The sequence below is a fragment of the Neovison vison genome, chromosome 4 (genome assembly GCF_020171115.1).
Source record: "Neovison vison isolate M4711 chromosome 4, ASM_NN_V1, whole genome shotgun sequence".
In the NCBI taxonomy this organism is placed as follows: domain Eukaryota; kingdom Metazoa; phylum Chordata; class Mammalia; order Carnivora; family Mustelidae; genus Neogale; species Neogale vison.
Window position 1 is genome coordinate 142,150,154 of NC_058094.1, and position 19,849 is coordinate 142,170,002.

Here is a 19,849-nt window from a genome sequence, read left to right on the forward strand (position 1 = left end):
CATGACATTGACAATGTGAAGATGCTAGACCAGTAAAGTCAGGGTAAATACTTTTGGTAAGGACACACATAGTTGATCTGCATAGTTCATACTGTACCATTTCAAGACCACATGATCTCTCACAGCTTCACCATTAGGGATGCTAATTTGATCACTTGGTTAAGATCGTGACAGATTTTTTTCCATTGTACAAATATGTTTTCCTTTTGTTATGCCAGGTCTTCTGGCTCTGTGCAGATGTCCTATTCTGCCACCTCCCCAAACTTTTACTTACTGGATTTATTTCATTTTACTGTATAGAATTGCAACCAATTTTTGTATATTGTCTTTATATCTTGCTGAATTCATTGATTAGTTATAACAGATTTTTTTTCTTTTAAACAATTCATTGAATTATAATGGATTTAGTATTTATTGATAATTCTTGCCCGAACACATCTCACTAAAGTTTGCTGTAGGTGTAATTTTCTATTTTCATCATTCCCCCTTCATTCATTTTCAGGAACGCCTTTCTTTCTGTTTCAAAACATTAAAAAAAACTTCCCTTTGTCAACTGAGTATGCGCTATACGTCCTTCCAATGATGGAGGATAAATTCTAGTCACCCTTAAATTACCGATTTCCTGAGTAAGGAGATGATCTATTACCTTTAATGCTGGCAAATAGATTAATTTCTTTTTTAAAAAATTTTACTTACTTATTTTTAAATTTCTGATATTTTTTATTTCTTCAAACTTATTTATCAGGAGTGACTGAAATAAAAAATATATATAATTGTGTCCCATCATCATGGAAATAGCTTTAAGAGAAAATAGGTCTATGCTGAGTGAAATAAGTCAAGCAGAGAGAGTCAATTATCATATGGTTTCACTTATTTGTGGAGCATAACAAATAGCATGGAGGACAAGGGGCGTTAGAGAGGAGTAGGGAATTTGGGTAAATTGGAAGGGGAGGTGAACCATGAGAGACTATGGACTCTGAAAAACAATCTGAGGGGTTTGAAGTGGTGGGGGGGCGGTGGGAGGTTGGGGTACCAGGTGGTGGGTATTATAGAGGGCACAGCTTGCATGGAGCACTGGGTGTGGTGAAAAAATAATGAATAATGTTTTTCTGAAAATAAATAAATTGAGAAAAAAAAATTTAAAAAATAAAAAATAAAATGAAGAGAGAGAGAAAGCAAAGAAAAAACAACTATAGCTACAATTATTGGTTAATAAATAAATAATATTAAAAGAAAAAAAGAGAGAGAAAATAGGTCAGATAAGTTTTATCACTTCTCATTTTCGGCCAGTAAATAGTTGCTGCTGATAAACAGACAACCAATAGCCTATCAGTAGTGTTCAAGACACGTTATATGATAAAATATGCCTATTCACGAGGGGAAAGAGTAGGAAATAACTTATGGAAATGTCTTGATTTCATCATATAAGACAAGCACAAAAGAATCACCCATGCCTCTGAGAACATTGAACTATGCACCCTTGAAAAAAGCTTTGGCTCCGTCATCACAAGCAATCTTCCTCCAGTGGTCAGATTTGCCTCATATATGATGTCACTTCCTTTGCACCCTGACTGCACCATCACACGGCCACAAACAGCGTCAAATGGAGAGGAAGTCAACCCAGCAACCTCTGTGATGGATGGTGCAATCATGCTGCTGATGAAGATGGGAGTATCCTTGAGATCTGGAAGCATTCCCTTTGCAGTGTCATAGATCTGGAAGTAGCAGCTTGGCAGCTGAGGGATTAGGCAACCTAAACTTGGTTTAGGTCTTTAATTCCACTAGATTTGCAGACTTGTAGTAACAGAGGCCTCTGAATTCCCTTTTAGCCCCAGCTTTGCCCATATCCACTGCCAGCCTGGTTAGGCAAAATCAAGAGAACACACATAACACAAAGATGTGGCTCCACTTGATGCCAGATTCCCTGCAAAGTAGTGCTAAAACTGGGTTCTGTTGTCCACACCTCCCAGGAAAATCCACTTGTACTTATCTTTGAAGGCAACATTGAGAGCCTGAGCATGGAAGTATCTGTTGACATTGGCCAGGTTACCAGGCAGAAGGGCAGGACTTATTGCTCCTTTCTCCACAACCTCTCCAACATTGGTTGTTTCTTGTCTTGTCAATTTTTGCCATTCTAACTGGTGTAAGGTGGTATCTCAATGTGGTTTTGATTTAGATTTCTCTGATGGAGAACAATGATGAACATTTTTTAATGTGTCTGTTGGCCATTTGTATGTCTTCTTTGGAGAAGTATCTGTTCATGTCTTCTGCCCATTTTTTGACTTATTTGTTTTTTGGGTGTTGAGTTTGAGAAGTTCTTTACAGATCTTGGATGCCAGATGTTTATCTGTAGTGCCATTTGCAAATATTTTCACCTATTCTGTGGGTTGTCTCTTTGTTTTGTTGATTGTTTTGTTTGCTGTGCAGAAGGAAGTCCCAAAAGTTCATTTTTGCTTTTGTCTCCCTTGCCTTTGGATACGTGTCTTGAAAGAAGTTGCAGTGGCCGATGTTGAAAAGGTTACTGCCTATGTTCTCTAGGATCTTGATGGATTCCTGTCCCACACTGAGGCCTTTCATCCAGAGTTTGTCTTTGTGTATGGTGTAAGCAATGATTGCATTTCATTCTTCTCTATATAGCTGTCCAATGTTCCCAGCACTATTTATTGAAGACCATGTTTTCTCCATTAAATATTTTTTTCCTGCTTTGTCAAAGGCTAGTTGACCATAGAGGTGAGGGTCCATATCTGGCTCTCTATTCTGTTCCATTGATCTATGTGTCTGTTTTTGTGTCACTACCATGCTGTCTTGGTTATCACAGCTTTGTAATATAGCTTGAAATCAGACAATATGATGCCCCTAGCTTTGTTTTTCTTTTTCAACATTTCCATAGCAATTCAGAGTCTTTTCTGGTTCAAACACTTGGAAATGTTTAAGAATGTTTGAGTCTACAGGAAATCAAAGAAGAACTTGAACAATTCATTGAAAACAATGAGAATGAAAACACATCATTCCAAAACCTATAGGATACTGCAAAGGTGGTCCTAAGGGGAAAATACATAGCTACCCAAGCCACTCACTCAAAAAAAAAAAAAAACAACCCAGAAAAATCCTGAATACACAAATTAACTTTACACTATAAAGAACTGAACAACAAATAAGGCCTCAGCCATGCATAAGAAGAGAAATAATTAAGATTAGAGCAGAAATTGGTGAATTAGAAACCAGAAATACAGTAGAGCAGATCAACAAAACTAGAAGCTGGTTCTTTGAAACAATTAATAAGATCAGTAAACCACTGGTTGAACTTATCCAAAAGGAAAGAGAAAGGACCCAAATTAATAAAATTATGAGTGAAATGGGAGAGATCGTGGCTAACACCAAGGGAATAGAAACAATTACTTGAAATTATTATCAACAACTATGTGCCAATAAATTAAGCAACCTAGAAGAAATGGATGCCTTCCTGGAAACCTATAAACTACCAAGACTGGTACAGAAAGAAATTGACAACTTGAATAGACTAATAATCAGTAATGAGATTGAAGCAATGATCAAAAACCTCCCAAGAACAAGAGCCAGGGCCTGATGGATTCCCTGGGGAATTCTACCAAACATTCAAAGAAGAAATAATATTCTCCTGAAGCTGTTCCAAAAAATAGAAATAGAAGGAAAACTTCTATCTTCAGCCCATTTTTTGATATGATTGTCTGTTTCGTGTGTGTTGAGTTTGAGGAGTTCATTATAGATCCTGGATATCAACCTTTTGTCTGTACTGTCATTTGCAAATATCTTCTCCCATTCCGTGGGTTGCCTCTTTGTTTTTTTGACTGTTTCCTTTGCTGTGCAGAAGCTTTTGATTTTGATGAAGTCCCAGAAGTTTATTTTCGCTTTTGTCCTTTGCCTTTGGAGACGTATCTTGAAAGAAGTTGCTGTGGCTGATATCAAAGAGATTACTGCCTATGTTCTCCTCTAGGATTCTGATGGATTTCTGTCTCACGTTGAAGTCTTTTATCCATTTTGAGTTGATCTTTGTGTACGGTGTAAGAGAATGGTCGAGTTTCATTCTTCTACATATAGCTGTCCAGTTTTCCCAGCACCATTTATTGAAGAGACTGTCTTTTTTCCACTGTATATTTTTTCCTGTTTTGTCAAAGATTAATTGACCATAGCGTTGAGGGTCCATATCTGGGCTCTCTACTCTGTTCCACTGGTCTATGTGTCTGTTTTTATGCCAGTACCATGCTGTCTTGGTGATCACAGCTTTGTAATAAAGCTTGAAATCAGGTAAGGTGATGCCGCCAGCTTTATTTTTGTTTTTCAACATTTCCTTAGTGATTCGGGGTCTCTTCTGATTCCGTACAAATGTTAGGATTATTTGCTCCAGCTCTTTGAAGAATGCCGGTGGAATTTTGATCGGAATGGCATTAAAAGTATAGATTGCTCTAGGCAGTATAGACATTTTAACAATGTTTATTCTTCCGATCCAAGAGCATGGAATGGTCTTCCATCTTTTTGTGTCTTCTTCAATTTCTTTCATGAGTGTTCTGTAGTTCCTTAATACAGATCCTTTACCTCTTTGGTTAGGTTTATTCCCAGGTATCTTATGGTTCTTGGTGCTATAGTAAATGGAATCGATTCTCTAATTTCCCTTTCTGTATTTTCATTGTTAGTGTATAAGAAAGTCACTTATTTCTGTACATTGACTTTGTATCCTGCCACATTGCTGAATTGCTCTATGAGTTCTAGTAGTTTGGGCGTGGAGTCTTTTGGGTTTTCCATATAAAGAATCATGTCATCTGTGAAGAGAGAGAGTTTGACTCCTTCATTGCCAATTTGGATACCTTTTATTTCCCTTTGTTGTCTGATTGCTGTTGCTAGGACTTCTAATACTATGTTGAACAAGAGTGGTGAGAGTGGGCATCCTTGTTGTGTTCCTGATCTCAACAGGAAGGATGCAAGCTTTTTCCCATTGAGGATGATATTTGCTGTGGGTCTTTCATAGATAGATTTGATGAAGTTCAGGAATGTTCCCTCTATCCCTATAGTTTGAAGCATTTTAATCAGGAACGGATCTGGATTTTGTCAAATGCTTTTTCTGCATCAATTGAGAGGACCATGTGGTTCTTCTCTCTTATTAATTTGTTGTATCACATTGATTGATTTGCGAATGTTGAACCATCCTTGTAGCCCAGGGATGAATCCCACCTGGTCATGGTGGATAATCTTTTTAATGTGCTGTTGGATCCTGTTGGCTAGGATCTTGTTGAGAATCTTAGCATCCATATTCAGACACTTCTCCAATAAAGACATACAAATGGCTATCAGACAGATGAAAAATGTTCATCATCACTAGCAATCAGGGAGATTCAAATTAAAACTACATTGAGATATCACCTTACACCAGTTAGAATGGCCAAAATTAACAAAACAGGAAACAACATGTGTTGGAGAGGATGTGGAGAAAGGGGAACCCTCTTACACTGTTGGTGGGAATGCAAGTTGGTGCAGCCTCTTTGGAGAACAGTGTGGAGATTCCTCAAGAAATTAAAAATAGAACTTCCCTATGACCCTGCCATTGCACTCCTGGGTATTTACCCCAACAATACAGATGTTGTGAAAAGAAGGGCCATCTGTACCCCAATGTTTATAGCAGCAATGGCCACGGTCGCCAAACTATGGAAAGAACCAAGATGCCCTTCAACGGATGAATGGATAAGGAAGATGTGGTCCATATACACTATGGAGTATTATGCCTCCATCAGAAAGGACAAATACCCAACTTTTGTAGCAACATGGAAGGGACTGGAAGAGATTATGCTGAGTGAAATAAGTCAAGCAGAGAGAGTCAATTATCATATGGTTTCACTTACTTGTGGAGCATAACAAAAAGCATGGAGGACATGGGGAGTTAGAGAGAAGGGGGTTGGGGTAAATTGGAAGGGGAGGTGAATAATGAGAGACTATGGACTCTGAAAAACAATCTGAGGGGTTTGAAGTGGTGGGGGTGTGGGAGGTTGGGGTACCAGGTGGTGGGTATTATAGAGGGCACGGATTGCATGGAGCACTGGGTATGGTGAAAAAATAATGATACTATTATGCTGAAAATAAATAAATTTTTTAAAAAAAGAAGGAAAACTACACTCATTCTATGAGGCAGCATTACTTTGATCCCCAAACTAGGCAAAGGCCCCTTGAAAAAGGAAAATTACAGACCCATATTCCTGATGAATATGGATGCCCAAATTCTCAGTAAGATTCTAGCTAATAGGATCCAACAGTACATTAAAAGGATTATCCATCAGCGCCAGGTGGATTTATCCCTGGGATACAAGGGTAGTTCAACATCTGCAAATCAATGTCATAGAACACATAAATAAGAGACAAGAACCACACGGTGCTCACAATTGATGCAGAAAAAGCATTTGACAAAATACAGCATCCTTCCCTGATTAAAACTCTTCTGAGTTTAGGGATAGAGGGAACATTCCTCAATTTGATAAAAACCATCTATGAAAAGCCCATAGCAAATATCATTCTCAATGTGGAAAAGCTGATAGCCTTCCCATTGAGATCAGGAACATGACAAGGATGCCCACTCTCGCCTTATTGTTCAACATAGTACTAGAAGTCATAGAAATAGCAATCAGACAACAAAAATAAATAAAAGGTATTCAAATTGGCAAAGAAAAAGTCATACTTTCTCATCGCAGATGACCTATTACTTTGTCGAAAACCCAAAAGATTCCATTCCAAGTAACTAGAACTCATGTATGAGTTCAGTAATGTGTCAGGATATAAAATCAATGCACAGAAATCAGTAGCTTTCTGTACACTATACAGAACAAACAAAGTCAAATGACATTGACTGGGAGGAGCCAATCACTATACACTAACAAAGAAACTGTAGAAAGAGAAATTAGGAAATTGATTCCATTTACTATAGCACCAAAAACCTTAAGAAACCTTGGAATAAACCTAACCAAAGAGCTAAAGGATCTACACTCTAGAAACTATAGAACCCTTTTGAAGGAAATTGAAGAAGACACAAAAGATGGAAAAACATTCCATGCTCATGGATTGGAAGAATAAACATCATCAAGATGTCTATGCTGCCCAGAGCAATCTATACTTTCAATGCCAACCCAATCAGAATACCAATGGCATTTTTCAAAGTGCTGAAATAATTCTTTTTCTGATACAAGAATATATCTTATATTTGGTTTCAGTTTGTTTTTTCGTTTGAATTTTTTTAAGTTAAGTTTTGTTTTTTATTATGTAAATGTTTTAACTGCTTCCTATTCACCCCATTGATGAGGGAGAGATTCTTGGCTTAGGATGAGGGCAATAACCAGACATGTAATACCTGATACTGGGCGGATAAGCTAGATGACAGTTTATTAGTTACTTATGTTCAAAGCATGGGGGAGAAGGACACATACTTTGTGCAGGGTCACACAGGGGTTGTATTCAAGAACAGCGTCAACTGCAAGGAGCTGTGGCTTTTGTAATATCAAGAAGATGAGCTGCCCCCTGGTTCCTACAAAGGACGTGATTGGCTCCTCCCAGTCAGTGTCATTGGCTCCTGTGGGAGGATGTGATTGGCTCATTCAAATAATTCTGTGGGCTGGCAGAAAAGTGAAACTCTGTGCTCAGAGGTAAATAAGAACGGTCCCTGGTCCTTTTGAAAAAGAGGGTTGTGTGGCTAAAGAACCTTATATCCTGGTGGTGGGTAGGAGGGACTTCAGTTCAAGACCCTCCTGATTTTACCAGATGTTCAGGTAGCACATCATATCAACACTGACTTTAGGTCTTATACCACAGTAAAACATGTATGTGACTCGAAGGTGAGACGATATTAAATAGAATCCTCAGAGTAGTGTCTCCATTCCTACTCCTTCTACTCTATTTCCCACATGGATAGTCTATTTTCTTAGTTTCTGATTTATTTTTCTAGTGTCTCATTTAGAAAATGATAAACAAATGAGTAGATCTCTATGACTCATCTATCTGCCTTTCTAACCCCTTCCTTTCTAGCACAAAACAAGCATTCTTATCTACATTGTTCTGCATTTTGCTGTTTTCAGCAAAACACCTTGTATTGGCACATAGAGATATTATTCATTTTGTTTTTACAACTACATTGTACGTCATTTTGTGAAAGCAACTATAGTTTATTTAACCAGTCCCTTATTTTAGTAGGTGTTTGAGTTGTTTGTGATATTTTTATATTACAAATAGTGCCATCATAAATAATTATACATATATTATTTTCTTTATGGTAGTGTATCTTCTTGGTACAGTCTAAAAGTGGTATTGCTCTTCATGCAAAAGGTTGTTAGGTATTGCCAAATCCCTAATCATATGGAGCTGTACTATTTTTGCAACAGCAGTGTATGCCTGTCTGTGCCCTTACCAACAGCATGTATTTTCAAAGTTCTGGATTTTTTGCCCTATAAGAAACTTTAAATCAGTGAATTTTTAAAAAATTTTTATTTATTTATTTGATAGAGATCACAAGTAGGCAGAGAAATAGGGGGGGAGTTGGGGGGAAGCAAGCTCCCCGCTGAGCAGAGAGCCTGATGTGGGGCTCGATCCCAGGACCCTGAGATCATGACCTGAGCTGAAGGCAAAGGCTTTAACCCACTGAGCCAGCCAGGTGCTCCTAAATCAGTGATATTTTATGTGTATTTCTCATGTGAATGAGATATATGGATCTTTTTGTGCATTTAGTTGCTATTTACATTTATTTTTCTCTGATGTGTTTGTTCTGGTTTTTTGCCTAACATTCTTATACCTTTCTGGTCCTTTTCCTCTAGACTTTTAAGAGCTCTTTATATGTTAGGGAGATTAATACTGTTTTGTAATATAAATAGAAATATTTACTCCCATTCAGGCAGTTTTCTTTTTCAATTGATTATGATGTTCTTTGCTATGCAAAATATTTTAAGCTTGAATATATTGGAGTTTAAAACTATTTTTGTTTATTGTTTTTGGATTGTCCCCCACTCCCTGGTAATAGATTGACTCACCCATATTTTCTCAAAGTACTTGTATGGATTGATCTTTTACAGTTAAATCTCTGATCCACTTGGAATTTTTCCTGACATATGTGATGAAATATGGATTCAATCTTGATTTTTCAAATAGTTACTTTTCCCAGTATTTGTTTTGAAAATGTCTATCTTCTAAAATGTTTTGATAGATCACCTTTATCAAATATTAAATGTCTACATGTACTGATTTTTTTTACTTTTTAAAATTAATTATTTTTATTAACATATAATGTATCATTTGCCCCAGGGGTACAGGTCTATGAATCATCAGTCTTACATATTTCACAGAACTCACCACAGCACATACCCTCCCCAATGTCTATAACCCAACCACTCTATTCTTACCCCACACACCCCAGAAAGCCTCAGTTTGTTTCCTGAGGTTAAGAGTCTCTTATGGTTTGTCTCCCTCCCCATCCCATTTTGTTTCATTTGTCCCTTCCCTATTCCCCACAATCCCTACCCTGCCTCTCAAATTCCTCATATCAAAGAGATCATATGATAAGTATCTTTCTCTGATTGACTTATTTCACTCTGGATAATACCCTCTAGTTCCATCCACATCATTGCAAATGACAAGATTTCATTTCTTTTGATGGCTGCATAGTATTCCATTATACACACACACACACACACACACACACACACACACACACACCACCTCTTCTTTTTTTTTAATATTTTATTTATTTATTTGACAGAGATCACAAGTAGGCAGAGAGGCAGACAGAGGGAGAGGGGGAAGCAGGCTCCCCGCCGAGAAGAGAGCCCGATGTGGGGCTCGATCCCAGGACCCTGAGACCAGGACCTGAGCCAAAGGCAGAGGCTTTAACCCACTGAGCCACCCAGGCGCCCCACCACCACCTCTTCTCTATCCATTCATCTGTTAATGGACATCTTGGATCTTTCCATAGTTTGGCTATTGTAGACATTGCTGCTATCAACATTTGGGTGCACATGCCCCTTTGGATCACTACATTTGTATCTTTAGGGTAAATACCCAGTAGTGCGATTGCTAGATCATAGGGTAGCTTTATTTTCAACTTTTTGAGGAACCTCCATGCTGTTTTCCAGAGTGGCTGCACCAACTTGCATTCCCACCAGCAGTATAGGAGGGTTTCCCTTTCTCTGCATCCTTGCCATCATCTGTCGTTTCCTGACTTGTTAATTTTAGCCATTCTGACTAGTGTAAGGTGGTATTTCACTGTGGTTTTGATTTGTATTTCCCTGATGCTGAGTGATGTGGAGCACTTTTTCGTGTGTCTGTTGGCCATCTGGATGTCTTCTTTGCAGAAATGTCTGTTCATGTCTTCTGCCTATCTCTTGATTGGATTATTTGTTCATTGGGTGTTGAGTTTGATAAGTTCTTTATAGATTTTGGATACTAGCCCTTTATCTGATATGTCATTTGCAAATATCTTTCCCCATTCTGTCAGTTGTCTTTTGGTTTTGTTGACTGTTTCCTTTCTATGCAAAAGCTTTTGATCTTGATGAAGTCCCAACAGTTCTTTATTTGCCCTTGCTTCCCTTGCCTTTGGTGATGTTTCTAGGAAGTTGCTGTGGCTGAGGTCAAAGAGGTTGCTGTCTATGTTCTCCTCCAGGATTTTGATGGACTCCTGTCTCACATTGAGATCTTTCATCGATTTTGAGTCTATTTTTGTGTGTGGTGTAAGGAACTGGTCCAGCTTTATTCTTCTGCATGTGGCTCTCCAATTTTCCCAACACCATTTGTTGAAGAGGCTGTCTTTTATCCACTGGACATTCTTTCCTGCTTTGTTGAAGATGAGTTAACCATAGAGTTGAGGGTCCATTTCTGGGTTCTCCATTCTGTTCCATTGATCTGTGTGTCTGTTTTTGTGCCAGTACTATACTGCCTTGATGATGACGGCTTTGTAATAGAGTTGAAAGTCTGGAATTGTGATGCCACCAGCTTTGGCTTTCTTTTTCAATATTTCTTTGGCTATTCAGGGTCTTTTCTGGTTCTATATAAATTTTGGGATTATTTGTTCCATTTCTTTGAAAGCAATTGATGGAATTTTGATAGGGATTGAATTAAATGTATAGGTTGCTTTAGATAGCATAGACATTTTCACAATATTGTTCTTCTAATCCATGAGTATGGAACATTTTTCCATTTCTTTGTGTCTTCCTCAATTTCTTTCATGAGTACTTTATAATTTTCAGAGTACAGATTCTTTGCCTCTTTGGTTAGGTTTATTCCTGGGTTTCTTACAGTTTGGGGTGCAGCTGTAAATGGGGTCAACTCCCTAATTTCTCTTTCTCTGTCTTATTGTTGGTGTATAGAAATGCAGTTGATTTCTGTGCATTGATTTTATATCTAACACTTTACTGAATTCCTGTATGAGTTCTAGCATTTTGGGAGTAGAGTCTTTTGGGTTTTCCACATAAAGTATCATATCATCTCCAAAGAGTGAAAATTTGTCTTCTTTTTTGCCTATTTGGATGCCTTTTATTTCATTTTGTTGTCTGATTGCTGAGGCCAGGACTTCTAACACTATGTTGAATAGCAGTGGTGATAGTGGACATTCCTGCCATGTTCCTAACCTTAGGGGGAAAGCTCTCAGGTTTTGCCCATTGAGAATGATATTTGTGGTGGGTTTTTCATAGATGGCTTTGATGATATTAAGGTATGTACACTCTATCCCTACACTGTGAAGAGTTTTGATCAAGGAAGGATGTTGTACTATGTGAAATGCTTTTTCAGCACCTATTGAGAGTGTCATATGGTTCTTGTTCTTTGTTTTACTAATGTATCACATTGATTTATTTGCGGATGTTGAACTGCCTTGCAGCCCAGGAACAAATCCACTTGATCATGGTAAATAATCCTTTTAATGTACTGTTGGATATTATTGGCTAGTATTTTGGTGAGAATTTTTGCATCTGTGTTTGCATTGGTCTGTAATTCTCCTTTTTGATGGGGTTTTTGTCTGGTTTGGGATCAAGGTAATGCTGGCCTCATAAAATGAGTTTGAAAGTTTTCCTTCCCTTTCTATTTTTTGGAACAGTTTCATGAGAATAGCTATTAATTCTTCTTTAAAATATTTGGTAGAATTTCCCTGGGAAGCTATCTGGCCCTGGGCTCTTGTTTGTTGGGAGATTTTTTGATGACTGCTTCAATCTCCTTACTTGTTATGGGTCTGTTCAGATTTTCTACTTCTTCCTGGTTCAGTTGTGGTAGTTTATATGTCTCTAGGAATGCATCCATTTCTTCCAGGTTGTCAAATTTGTTGGCAAATAGTTGCTCATAATATGTTCTTCTAATTGTTCATATTTCTTGGGTGTTTGTGATCTCTTCTCTTTCATTCATGATTTTAAGTATTTGGGTCCTTTCTCTTTTCTTTTTGATAAGTCTGGTCAGAGATTTTTCAATCTTACTAATTCTTTCAAAGAACCAGCTGCTAGTTTCATTGATTTGTTCTACTGTTATTTTGACTTCTATTTCATTGATTTCTGCTCTCATCTTTACTATTTCCTCTTCTGGTGGGTTTAGGCTTTCGTTGCTCTTCTTTCCCCAGTTCCTTTAGGTGCAGGGTTAGATTGTATACTTGAGACCTTTCTTGTTTCTTGAGAAAGGCTTATATTGCTATATACTTTCCACTCAGGACTGTCCTTGCTGTGTCTCAAAGATTTTGAACAGTTGTGTTTTCATTTTCATTTGTTTCTATTAATTTTTTTCAATTCTTCTTTAATTTCCTGGTTGACACATTCATTCTTTAGTAGGATGCTCTTTAGTCTTCATGAATTTGAGTTCTTTCCAACTTTCTTCTTGTGGTTGAGTTCTAGTTTCAGAGCACTGTGGCCTGAAAATATGCAGGGAATGATCCCAATCTTTTCGTACTGGTTGAGACCTGATTTGTGACCCAGGATGTGATCTGTTCTGGAGAATGATCCATGTGCACTAGAGAAGAATGTGTATTCTGTTGCTTTAGGATGAAATGTTCTGACTACATCTGTGATGTCCATCTGGTCCAGTGTGTCATTTAAAGCCTTTATTTCATTGTTGATCCTTTCCTTAGATGATCTGTCCATTTCAGTGAGGGGGGAGTTAAAGTCCTCTACTATTATTGTATTATTATTGATGTGTTTCTTTGATTTTGTTATTAATTAGTTTATATAATTGGTTGCTCCCATGTTAGGGGCATAGATATTTGAAATTCTTAGATCTTCTTGTCAGACAGATCCTTTGAGTATGATATAGTGTCCTTCCTCATCTCTTATTATAGTCTTTGGCTTAAAATCCAATTTATCTGATATAATGATTGCCACTCTACTTTGTTTTGATGTCCATTAGTATGGTAAATTGTTTTCCACCCCCTCACTTTAAATCTGGAGGTGTCTTTGGGCCTAAAATGAGTTTCTTACAGATAGCATATGGATGGGTCTTGGTTTTTTTTTAATCCATTCTGATACCCTGTGTCTTTTGATTGGGACATTTAGTCCATTGACATTCAGGGTAACTATTGAAAGATATGAATTTAGTGCCATTTTATTGCCTGTAAGGTGACTGTTACTGTATATTGTCTCTGTTCCTTTCTGGTGTGTTACATTTAGGCTCTCTCTTTGCTTAGAGGACCCTTTTCAATATTTCCTATAGGGCTGATTTGGTGTTTGCAGATTCTTTTAATTTTTGTTTGTCCTGGAAGCTTTTTCTGTCTCCTCCTATTTTCAATGACAGTCTAGCTAACTGTCTAGCTAGCTGGCTATTCTTGGCTGCATATTTTTCTCATTTAGTGCTTGGAATATATTGTGCCAGTCCTTTTTCACCTGCCAAGTCTCTGTGGATAGGTCTGCTGCCAATGTAATATATCTACCATTTTATGTTACAGACCTCTTGTCCCTAGCTGCATTTAGGATTTTCTCTTTGTCACTGAGACTTGTAAGTTTTATTATTAAATGATGGGGTGTGAACCTATTTTATTGGTTTTGAGGGGATTTCTCTGTGCCTCCTGGATTTTGATGCTTCTTTCCTTTGCCATACTAGGGAGATTATCTGCTATAATTTGCTCCAGTATAACTTCTGCCCCCTCTCTCTTTTTTCTTCTCCTGGGATCTCAATTATTCTAATTGTTTTGTCTTATGGTATCACTTATCTCTTGAATTCTCCCCTCGTGGCCCAGTAGTTTTTGTCTCTCTTTTGCTCAGTTGCTTTATTCTCCATCATTTGGTCTTCTATATCACTAATTCTCTCTTCTGCCTCATTTATCCCAGCAGTAAGAGCCTCCATTTTTTATTGCACCTCATTAATATCTTTTTTTAATTTCAACTTGGTTAGATTTTAGTTCTTTTATTTCTCCAGAAAGGGATTCTCTAGTATCTACCATGCTTTTTTCAAGCCCAGCTAGCACCTTGGTAATCCTCATTCTGAACTCTCATTCTAACATACTACCAATGTCCATACTGAATATGACACTAGCCGTTGGTACTGTCTCTTGTTCTTTTTTTTTTTTTTTTGGTGTTTTTCTGCCTTGTTATTTTATCCAGATGAGAATATATGAATGAGAGAATAAAATGCTAAAAGGGTTGCAAAGACCCCAGAAATCTATACGCTAACCAAATCAGAAGAGACCTGAAACTGGGGGGAGAAGAAAAGGGAAAAATAAATAAGTAAGTGGGGATATATATATATATGGGTGACTGGTGAATAGAACAGAGCTACCACTTGATTTTGGGTATATTCTGGTCTCTTAGAATAAACAACCTCCCAAAATTTTAAAGAGAGAAAAATTTATATATATTCAAAAAATAAGGGTAAACATGATGAATGGATGGAATATGAATGTAAGATGAAAATTTAAAAGGATCCTAAGAAAGGAATTGATAAGTTGGTTGCAAAAAGAAAAAGAAAAAAGAGGAGAGAATGTGACCAGGCTGGAGACTAGAATAAAGCCATGTGCTAGATTTAGGGTATATTGTGATTTATTAAAAGAAATTGTATCCCAAAATTTTAAAAATAAAAGAATATACATATATACAAAAAATAAGGTTAAATACGATGAAGGTATAAAATATGACTATAACAATGAAAATTTAAAAATTTTTTTAAAGTATTGATAAGATAAAATAGTTTAGGAAAACTAAAAGAGGAAAGAGGAAATGTTAAAAAATAGACTAAGAAAAAAATAAAATTAAAAAATTTAACTTTTCAAGACTAAGGGGTCATGGGAATAAAGTGATGATTTCTGTGTGTTGCTTTCCCTTAGCTCTGGAGTAATGCAGTTTTCGTTGATCAGTGAACTTGGTATTGGCTGGATGTTCTTGCTGATATTCTGGGGGAGAGGCCTGTTGCAGTGATTCTCAAATGTCTTTGCCCAAGGTAGAATTTCCAGGGGCCAAGCTAAGCAGTCTGCTTGGGTTCACTGTCAGGAGCTTTTGTTCCCTAAATGCTTTCCCTACAGCTTTGGAGGGTAGGAATGAATATGGCAGCCTCCCAATCTCTGGCCTGGAGGAGCCAAGAGCTTGGGGCCCCACTCATCAGTGTGCCTTTGGAGAAAAGCAGTCAATCACTCCTGTCTCCCTGGTCCCCGGCCACACTCTGTGCTCACCCAGACTGTGAGCAAGTGTTTCTGTCTCTGGTGTGCTGTCCCATTTGGAGTCTCCAAACCCAGCAGATTCCTGCAGCATGCTCCCATGCCACTCCTTTCAGATGAGGAAGGTGATTGTCTCTACATCTGCCACTTGTGGGGTCCCTGCTCGAAGAGCAGTGGTCTAACTGTGCCTTGGATCATGGTTTAAGGTAACCCCAAGCTGAGAACTCACTCCTTGGCTCTGTCCCTGTAGTCAGCTTCCCTGCTGTGATACTTGGCAGCTCTACCACACTCAGTCACCCAGTCTTTCTGTGACCCCATGGGTCCTGAGACCACACTATTCTTGTGAGGGCTCCACTCGCACTCAGCCTCTGAAGTGATGTCCATCAGTGGAGCAAACTTCTAAAAGTTCTGATTTTGTGCCCTGCTGCTCCACTGTTTGCCAGGAGCTGGCCCCTCCCCCCATGGTCTATCTTCCCATTGCTTTAGATTCACTTCTTTGCATGTCCTACCTTCCAGAAAGTGGTCAGTTTTCTGTTCCTAGAATTGCTGCTCTTCTTTTCTTCTGTTTCCTGTTGAGTTTGTAGGTATTTTAAATGATTCAAAAACTATCTTCCTGAACTCCTGGGATCTAATGATATTTCAGTCTCCTACTCCTCTGCCATCTTGTTTCAAGTCCTTCTACGTGTACATTTAAATGCAATATTCATCAAGTTTTTCAGTGTTATACTCATCTAATAAAAAATATTGGGAATTTTTCTTTTTTGACCTTTGCTCAGGAGGAGTTCAAAGAGCATTGCAGGTGTCTGGTTTCTGGAAATTTGGTAAGGGGGTTTTATCTTTTGTTGTTTGTTATTTGGAGAGAGAGAGTGCTGGTGTGTGATTTGGTGTGGAAGGGGGTGATGGGAAAGGAGGAGAGGGAATCCTTGGCAGGCTCCATGCCCAGTGTGGAGCCCAATGCAGTGCTCAGTCTCATTACCCTGAGATCATGACCTGAGCTGAAATTAAGAGTCAGACACTTAATTGACTGAGCCACCCAGGCGCCCTTCTGGGTGCTTTTTTGAGGATTGTAGCTCCTTGTTAACTTTCTGTATTTCTCCTCTAGATTTTTTTTCTCTTTGATACTTACTGCATTCAGTTTTGATAAGCCCTGTTCACCTAGAAAATTATCCATTTCATCTATTTTCCAGTTTACTTCCTTAGAATTGTTCAGAAATAATGGTTTTTAAGGTTTCCTTTTTCTTATAATGATAACCCTTTGGTCATTCCCTATTTTGTGCCTTTGTACCTTTCCCTTTTACTTCTTTAGAGTAACTAGCTAATAGTTTGCCTGTTCTGTTAATTTTTGTGAAGAACAGGCTTTTACAAATGTAATTCTAACATTTTCTTGTATTTTAACTTCCTAACTTCTGCACTTAGTCTTTTTTTTTTTCTTCAAAATAACAAAACAAATACACAAACCTGAAAACAGCCAGTTGTAGGGAGACTACCTCTGGAACAGGAAAGCAGACTATATCCATTAGCAAGATCCCCTGCTTTCCCCCTAAATTCAGCCTTTCTTATGTTATGCATCTATATGTTGGACTTCAAAAGCATGCTGATCCATGTAGCTGAACCATAGGGAGTCCCATTTCTCAATGATGATAGGTTTCATTAGTCTCTGTCTGTTCATCTGCTTGTTTCACAAGCAAATAAGGCAACAACTCCAGCGTCCGTGGGCGTAGGCAGAGGTATCTTTGATGATGGAGGGGAAAGTCACACACCAAGAATAGAAATTGCTTTCTACACTTGTGTCGAACATTGTCCTTCCTAATCCCCAATTCGAGGCAGCTCACTGGTGATTCTTAACAGTTATCTTTTTATGAGCTCTAGAATAAATGGGCCTGGGACTGACAGGATATATCTTGGACACATGGGCAACATGCCCTCCCTCCCACGGTTTCCTACCTCTCATCCCCCTTCCTCTCAATGTCAGCCCTTCTCTTTTTGTCTTCCTTCAGTGCACCAGAATATTTGAAATTTAAACCCAGGGAATCTTTGTAGATTTCTTGCTGGTAAATTTAGTAAGCTTTCCTTTAAAAGTTTTATTAGGGAAAATTTTAATCATGCATAGAAGTCAAGTGAGTATAGAATGAATTCCACATCTGACATAACAAAATCAACATTCTGTCAATCATGTTTTATCTTCCACCTTACATTACATTATATCGTCTCTAAATTTTTCAAAAGTCAGTCCTCAAGTGAACAAACTACTAAAATGCCACTTTCATGTTTAACAAAATAATAATTCCTAAACATCACACATTACCCAGGGCAAGGCCGTATTTCATAATTGTTTCAAAATTTCATTCATGGCTATCTTAATTGAATCATGATCCAACTAAGGTACATGCAATTTTTAAAAATTTTTTTAGATTGAGGTATAATTGACATATAACATTTTATAAGTTTTAGGTATGCAGCATAGCTATTCAATATTTGTATATATTGTAAAATGATCACAGCAAGTCTAGTTAACATCCATAGTTACAAAAATTTGTTTTTCTAATGAGAGATTTTTAGACCTACTCTCTTTGCAACTTTTAAATATGCAATATAGAATTATCAGCTGTAGCTACTATGCTGTACATTCCATCCCCATGACTTAATTATTTTACAACTGGGTGTTTGTGCCCTTTGACTCCCTTTACCCCTGACCCTCACCTCTGGCAGTCACCAATCTATCCTCCATATCGATAAGCTTGGGTGCTAGTTGTTATTGTATAAATTGCACATGTAAGTGAGATCATACAGCATTTGTCTTTCTTTGTCAGACTTATTTCACTTAGCATAATGCCTCCAAGGTCTTTATGTTGTCACTAAAGGTAAGATTTTTTTATGGCTGAGTAGTATTCCATTTGTGTGTATGTGTGTGTGTGTGTGTTGTGTGTGTGTGTGTGTGTGTGTGTACACACACCACATCTTTATCCATTCATCTATCAATAGACACTTAGGTTGTTTACATACGTTGGCAGTTGAAAATGATGCTGCAATGAACATGGAGATGCATGTATGTTTATAAATTAGTGTTTTCATTTTCTGCAGATACTCTGAAATGTATTAATGGTACATACAATAGTTCTATTTTTAATTATTAAAGGAAACTCCACACTGTTTTCCATAGTGGCTGCACCAGTGTACACTGCTACCAATGGCACACCAAAAGTTTACTTTTCTCCCCATCCTTGACAATACTTGTTATGTCTTGTCTTTTTGATAGCCATTCTAACAGGTATGAGGTAATATCCCATTGTGGTTTTTGTATGCATTTATCTGATGGTTAGTGATATTGAGCATCCTTTCATGTGCCTGTTGGCCATATGTATGCCTTTTTTTGAAAGATGTTTATTCAGATTCTCTGCCCATTTTTTAATCAGGTTATGTGTTTTATTGCTATTGAGTTTATGAATTCTTTATGTGTTTTGGATGTATCATTTGCAAATATCTTCTCACATTCAGTAGATTGCCTTTCTGTTTTGTTGATGATTTTCCTTGCTATGCAGATTTTAAGTTTGATATAATTCCACTTACTTGTTTTTGCTTTTGTTGCCTTTGCTTTTTGGAGTCAGATCCAAAAAATATCACCAAAACTTGATGTCAAGGAGTTTGTTGTCCATGTTTTTTATTAGGAGTTTTATGGTTTCAGGTCTTAAATTCAGGTCCTTAATTCATTTTGAGTTAATTTTTGTGTATTATGTAGGTTACACATTGTAGTTTCATTCTTTTGCATGTGGTTGTTCACTCTAACCCAACACTGTTTACTGAAGAGATTTTCCTTTGTTTCTGGGCTCTCTCTTATTTTTGTTTTCAGTGATCTATGTGTCTATCTTTGTGACAGCACCAAACTGTTTTGATTATTACATCTTTGTAATAGGACTTGAAACAAGGGAGTGTGATGCCTCCAGCTTTGTTTTTCTTTCTCAAAACTCTTTTGGCTCTTTGGGGTCTTTTTTGCTTCCACACAAATTTTAGAATGATTTGTTCAAGTTCTGTGAAAAGGATTTGCACTAATTCTGTAGATACCTTGGATAGTATGGTTATTTTGACAATATTCTTCCAGTCTCTGAGCCTGGATTATCTTTCTACTTATTTGAACCTTCTTCAGTTCCTTTAGTCATTATCTTATAGATTTCAGTGTGCATATCTTTCACCACCTTGGTTAGCTTTATTCCTAGGTATTTTATTCTTTTGGTGTAATTATAAATGGGA

General features: G+C 37.6%; 1 pseudogene; it reads right to left on the bottom strand.

The window, feature by feature from the left end:
- Positions 1 to 1,398: 1,398 nt before the first annotated feature.
- On the bottom strand, positions 1,399 to 18,332 carry LOC122905398 (annotated as a pseudogene).
- Positions 18,333 to 19,849: the final 1,517 nt, after the last annotated feature.